At 49.4% G+C, this 6,145-nt stretch overlaps 1 long non-coding RNA gene across 1 annotated transcript; it reads right to left on the bottom strand.

Moving 5' to 3' along the window:
* Nucleotides 1-2,978: 2,978 nt before the first annotated feature.
* LOC114066798 lies at nucleotides 2,979-5,239 on the bottom strand. The gene is made up of 2 exons (XR_003573245.1): nucleotides 4,940-5,239; nucleotides 2,979-3,130 (listed from the first exon to the last, which is right to left on the bottom strand). It is a non-coding gene; the product is annotated as an uncharacterized LOC114066798 (long non-coding RNA).
* Between the last annotated feature and the right edge of the window lie 906 nt (nucleotides 5,240-6,145).

Raw genomic sequence — 6,145 nt, 5'->3', positions numbered from 1 at the left:
TCATTGAATCCCCAGAAGACCCAAACAGTGCTCAGAGATGCCCAGCCCTCTCCTCTGCTTTCTTTGCTGGAGCTGGAGTGGCTCAGCCCACTGAGGCGGGAAGATTCCCATCCAAAAATTACTTTATGTTAGGGCATATATGCAGTGTTTCCTCCTCCCTGTGGCACAAACACTTTCCTCTGTCTGAGCTTTTGGGAGATTTGACAGTGCATCTTTTATGAATGAAGAGCTTAGTGGGACCTGTTGGGATGCTGCTCTGCCCAGGAATCTGCTGAGGTACCCCCACAGCAGGAACAGAGGAAGGGGAAATGAGATTTTCCTTAAACTTGCCACAAATGTGGTGTTTGCAAATGGGCAAAGCCTGGGTGAACAATGAGCAGCTGGCACTCTCCCTCTCCCCTCCCTCTCCCTCTCCTCTTTTTCCTCTCCTCTTCTAAAGTAGGGTTTGCCTTAATTCCCTGACCCCGCTCCAAGGGGAAGCTGATCAGTCCAGCTGGTTCCATCACCAGGATATACTGACATCCAACAGAGAGACATCCACAAACTCAGAGCTGGAGCTACCAGCCCTTGGCACTTGTGTGGCTGCTGTCAAACCTTTCAGCCAGGTCTCAGCCCCCATTATTTCAAGGCACATCTCCTGTCCTCGTCTAGTCCACACAGCTCCACTTCCTGATTCGCTGTTGGCTCTAACAGGTAACAGATGATGTTCTGCAGCTCCAGAGTTTGATGTCAGTGCTGATTTCTGGCTCTGACTGGAAGCCACGTCACAGGGGGCTCTGTGCATGAAGCAGGAGTGCAGGGTCCCTAAAGCAGGGAGAGGGAGCAGAGGAGGCAGTGCAGGAACACCGTCCACACTGTCAGGAGGGGCCACGGGAAGGGATCACTGCAGAGAGTTTAAAGGGAACAGAAGGGAGCATTTTCTCGTGCAGTGCCTGATTAAAGTGTGAAACACTGTATGGGAAGGGAAAAGGGTGGGGGGAAAGGCAAAAAAAGCACAGAGAATTCGAAAGCAGATCAGACAGGAAACGACGACGAGAGTCCAGGTATAATCCTGGTGCAGGAATCTCTAAATTCCCTGTTTTGTGAGGGGGAGAAGGAGACAGGGAAAGAGAATTCCGTGCTTTCACGAGCCATACTCCAAGCCTTTCTTGTGAAAGAGGAGCTGTGGGGCTGGGTGGCACTGGGTGGGTCCATAGTAGTTTCCTGACCAAGCAGAACAGGGCTTTGCTGGTGGGAAGTGGGGCACACAGAGAGTTACAGCAAGGGAAACGCTGCCTGGGATACCTCAGGAAAACCAGGTCCCTGGGTGGGTGGTTTGTGCTGACAGCAACAGATCTAAATTTGATGGTAATTTCTATAAAGAAATCACAGACCTAAAATTACCTTATGTTCACATTCTGGCATAGTTTTGATCCACATTGCAGGCAGAAGACAGTCACCTACAGCAAGCTTGGAAAGGGTGATGTGACAATTGTGTCTTGACATCCATTTATGTGTTGAAGTAGAGACTTTTAGAGCTAAAAATCAGTGCTGAGACAGGAGCTCTACAGCAGCAGTCCCCCTCCTCCCCAGTCCTCATCTGGTCCCAGCAGGGGTGGTGGCACAGGCAGGGGACAAAAAGGCCATTTAGACGTTATCTGCCCCATGTTTTGGTTTGGTCACTGCATCATCTCACCCAGACACTGCTGAAGCAGTGGAGTCCTTCTGAGTGCCCTGACTGGAACTGGGACAGCCAAAATCCACTCAGCTTTAGTGTGGGCATTCCAGAAATGGTATTGTGGAAATGGCTGATGAGGCCATTGAACAGAGTAGGGATCCTTGGCAGCAAAAGCACCTCCTCCAGCTTTGGCTTACAGTGGTGTCCCACCTCCTCCTGAACCCCTGATGTTTGCCAACCAGCTCTCCAGCCCCACAAGCTCCTCAGGTCCTTTCCAGCCCCATGAGCTCCCCATGTGCCCTGCACTTGACTTTCACACCCTCTGGAGGAGTTAAATTCCAGGGGTAACTGTTTTCCCACACCAGAGTGGCTGTGTGATGTTTGATAACATATTTTCAATAAACAAATTTTGCTCCACTTGAGTAGCTGAGCCCAAACCCGCCAATCAATACCTGTGGCTGGGAATTGCTTAAAGAGCAACTCAAGCCATGGATCATTATTGTTGTCCCATGTGGGCAGTGTCATTTCTCTAACAATAACCATGGAATATGTGTGAATTCCAGTGAAGGACTGCACTAATGAACCTCTGCAGGATGGAGAGTAAAGCCCAGAGCAGGCAGGCAGACAGACAAGTGGATGTTTAAAATAATCCCCCCTGAGCACTGAAACAGCCCCTGAATGGGTGGGTATAAAACAAGGAGCAGGTAATTATGGCCTGTGATGATGGGCTGGAGAAACACCAGCAGGCTCAGTCCTGGGCTGTCCCATTCTGGAGACACACAGATTGGGATGGATTTGGCCCGTATTGGCACAGATTCCCTTGGCTGGGGGGTGGAGCTGGGTTTGGGACCCAGGCCCACACCAGACAGTGGCCTGGGGGGTTGCTGAGGCTGCTCTTTATTCACCCAAACCCCAACTTCTGCCACAGCTCACAGTGTGAAAGAGCTGCTCTGTGTCCTATCTGCCACTGTCCATCTGTGATTCTCGTGGGAGGACAGGGAATGGGTGGGAAGCCAAGCACTCTGAATGGCAGGGCTGAAATCTCTTTGGATTAGAGAAAGCTTTGGATTAGAGGAAGCTGGCCAAAGAGAGGGAGGGAGAAAATCCCTGTGGCTGGAGAGACTCAGCAGGGATGGAAGTGGGGAAAGGAGATGGAACCAGGCTCTTCTCGTACTCTCAGGCTCATGATGTGACTCTTGGGGTGCAGGACCAGGAGTTGGACTCGATGATCTTTGTGGGTCAGTTCCAACTCAGCAGATTCTGGGATTCAGGGATTGGTGCTCAATGAAAAGCCCAAAAAAAAAAAAAGAAAAAAAAAATCTAAAATTGAAATGCAATTTAAATTCTATTTAAACACAGAAACGCTTTTCTTCTTGTCATATCCCAAACTCATCTGGACACAGTCCTGGGCAATGAGTGCTGGATGAACCTGCCCTGAGCTGGGTGGTCTCTAGAGGTGCCTCTGGTCCCATTCTATAGAATAGAATCACAGAATCATTTAGGATGAAAAGGTTGGAAAAGACCTCCAAGATCAAGTCCAACCTTTGACAAAAACTAAACAACTAAACCAGGGTAGTGAGTGCCATGTCCAGTCATTAAATCTTGAGTTTGTGCCAGAGGAACCGTGTTCTCCTGTCCCACCACAGCTAACAGAGAGACATTGCACTGGTTACTGGGGCTGGACTGGGATCAAACTCTCTCTTTTCTCTCACCTCCCAGTTTTTTAGGATCAGTTATCATGTGACAGCTGGGATTCAGGATATCTCAGAGCAGTGGTGCCTGGTAACAGAGCTGTGGAATTTTCCTAGCACTCCAAGCCCTACTTGGCAGCCCTTGGGGAGGTGATCCAGACAAACTGGACCAGCCTGGGTCACTCTGTGCCTGAGTTCTGCACTGGCTAGATGAAAAAAAATGGAAAAAAAAAGAAAGAAAGGGGGGGCAAAGCCCCAAAGGAGGTGGAGGTGGGGCTATGGAAAGCCTCACATGCTTCCCAAGCTCAGCTCTTGCTGCGATGCAGAGCCTTTAACCTAAATTAATAGATCCTCTGGGGTGTGCAAAACTGGGCTAATATTTTGCAAGAATAGCTCTCCCCTGCCTCTTGCCCTCCAGTATGATGAAGACAAAATGCCTTCATTATTGCAGCATTTAACAGTGTGCAGTGTTTATGAAGAGGCTGGAGGATGTGAAGGAATCCAAACCAATTACATTAATCTCCCAGCAAATAAAGCTGCAAATATTTACCTTCACTCTACTGCTTTATCTTATTGGACAAGCTCTTGAATTAATCTAAATCCAGTCCTTTAACCTTGCTGGATGGATTGTTCTCTCTGACACCAGGAGGTCACACAGACTTTACAGTTGGGCTGCAAAGGCAGACACCAGCTCATCTGTAAACTGCGTTTTAGGCACACGAGCCCTGTTTAAATCTCCTTCATCCACCACAGTGCTTGGAAGAGCAGCTTTCCCCACCTCCCTCTCGTTCTGAGTGTTCCAGCACAACTCTGCAGTGCAGGAGCAGTGCAGAAAACCCCATTCCATGGTGAACAAACAGCAGGGCAATGTCAGATTAATGTAAGACTGTTCCTGATGTCAGTCCATCACCACAAAACCTTTCCTCACAGGAATCCACTGAGCCAGCCCCAACTCCCCTTATGCCTCAGGCAAGGCCCTGATCTCCTACAAATAAATCTGGTCTGCAAAGCTCCAACCAACTTGATTCTTTTTGCCTTTTTTTTTTTTTGCTTTTTTTTTGCTTTTTTTTCCATGTGACACCAAACTCAGTGCTCGGCTGTGTGGCTTCAGCAGCAACACCAAAGGTGGGAGTAGAAAATGAACTTACGGTACCCACAGGACTGGAGCACCAGGGCTGGACAGAATTGGTCTGTGGTGTGAAATACCCAATTTTCTTACTATTTTGCCTACACCTCCAAGTTTTCTGTGGCAATTCATTGTCAAATTGCAGCTCCTTCACCCCACCAATGACCCCATTTCTCTGAGCTTGTTCCATCTGCAGTACCAGGTGTGTTCAGTCCCAGCAGGGCCTGGTAGAACCTCAGACAAAGCCCTGCAGAAATCCAGCTGCACAGGTCTGGGGCCCACCTACCAGAGATGTTAAAGGAAGTTCTCCTGTGTGGTGGAGTGATTTTCTGTCAGTCTTTTGGAACTGGAGAGCCATTCATGCACCATTCATGGTGGCCTGTCCGTCTCCTCCCCATCCCAGGGTGTTGCTGCTACACAGCCCAAGGCAAGGCTGGAGGTGTGCAGGGACCTGGAGACACTCACCCCATCACTGAAAGAAGATGCCCCAAAATCCTGTTCCACCACCCTGTTCATCCCTAGAGGTGAAGAGACTCCATCAGGAAGGCAGAGCAGTGGGAGAAGCAGGACATAAACCGTTCCAGACGTGCTGGATTTGATAACCACCACCAAAAGCCTCCAGTTCTTGTGATCTCACAGCAAGGCCCCTCAGGACTGGTCTGGATTCATCACAGAACCATTGAGGTTGGAAAAGACCTCCAAGATCATCAAGTCCAACCATTAACCCAGCACTGTCAAGGCCACCACTGAACCATGTCCCCAAGTGCCCCACCTACACGTGCTGAATCCTTCCAGGGACTGTGACACCACCACTGTCCTGGGCAGCCCATTCCAAAGCCTGACCAGGTTTCCCCTGGTCTCCAAGTCCCTGTGAAACACTCTAAGTGTGATCCAAACCAAGACAGGAAGAGGCCAAACTGCTTTCTGCTTCAGCCAGGGAGTTTTTGTTCATACTCTGCTCATGAGAAGCTGCCAGAAAGCCTTTGCCTCTTGTGTGGTTGCCTGACCAGTTGTCCCTTTGTTACACCATTCCAAGGGGAAGCTGTTAGGGCTGCAGGCAGGAGCCTGGGCTGTGGTTACAGCAGCTGAACAGGGTTTGGAAAACAGCTGGACATCACACAGCGGGAATCATTAAGAATCCATTTTTTCAACTTTAATTGTTGGAAAAGACCTGCAAGATTATTAAATCCAAACTCTGACCAATCCCACTACACCAGGCTGTGGAGTTCCACATCCACATTTTTTTTTTTGAACATTTCCAGGGATGGGGATTCCACCACTGCCCTGGGCAGCCCCTTCCAGTGCTGTGTGAGACGTGACGACATTTACAGCCAGTCCTGGGAAGGATGGTTGGATTTCATAGATGTTTGAGGGGGGAATGATCAAAGAAAAGGCCAGACTTCCCAGGTAACCTGCAGGGAGTCTTGGGGAACTCAAGATCAATCTGCACACCTGTCTCAGAAACATCAGATTTTGTAGCAAAACTGGCACAAATGGGGAAACAGCAACTGGGGGACAAAAAAAAGAGTTAAAGGCTGCTGTGACACACTGAGGGCTCTGCCCAAGGAGAGCTGATGAAACTCATGGAATGGAAGCCAAAGAGCCAAGGGAAGAGATACCCCATCCCTGGGAGTGTCCAAGGCCAGGTTGGATGGGGCTTGGAGCAACCTG

The sequence above is a fragment of the Empidonax traillii genome, unplaced genomic scaffold (assembly GCF_003031625.1).
Source record: "Empidonax traillii isolate 1590-97213 ecotype Southwest subspecies unplaced genomic scaffold, ASM303162v1 scaffold813:size283722, whole genome shotgun sequence".
Lineage (NCBI taxonomy): Eukaryota > Metazoa > Chordata > Aves > Passeriformes > Tyrannidae > Empidonax > Empidonax traillii.
Note: the sequence above shows the minus strand (reverse complement) of the source record. Positions and strands in the feature narration are given on the sequence as shown.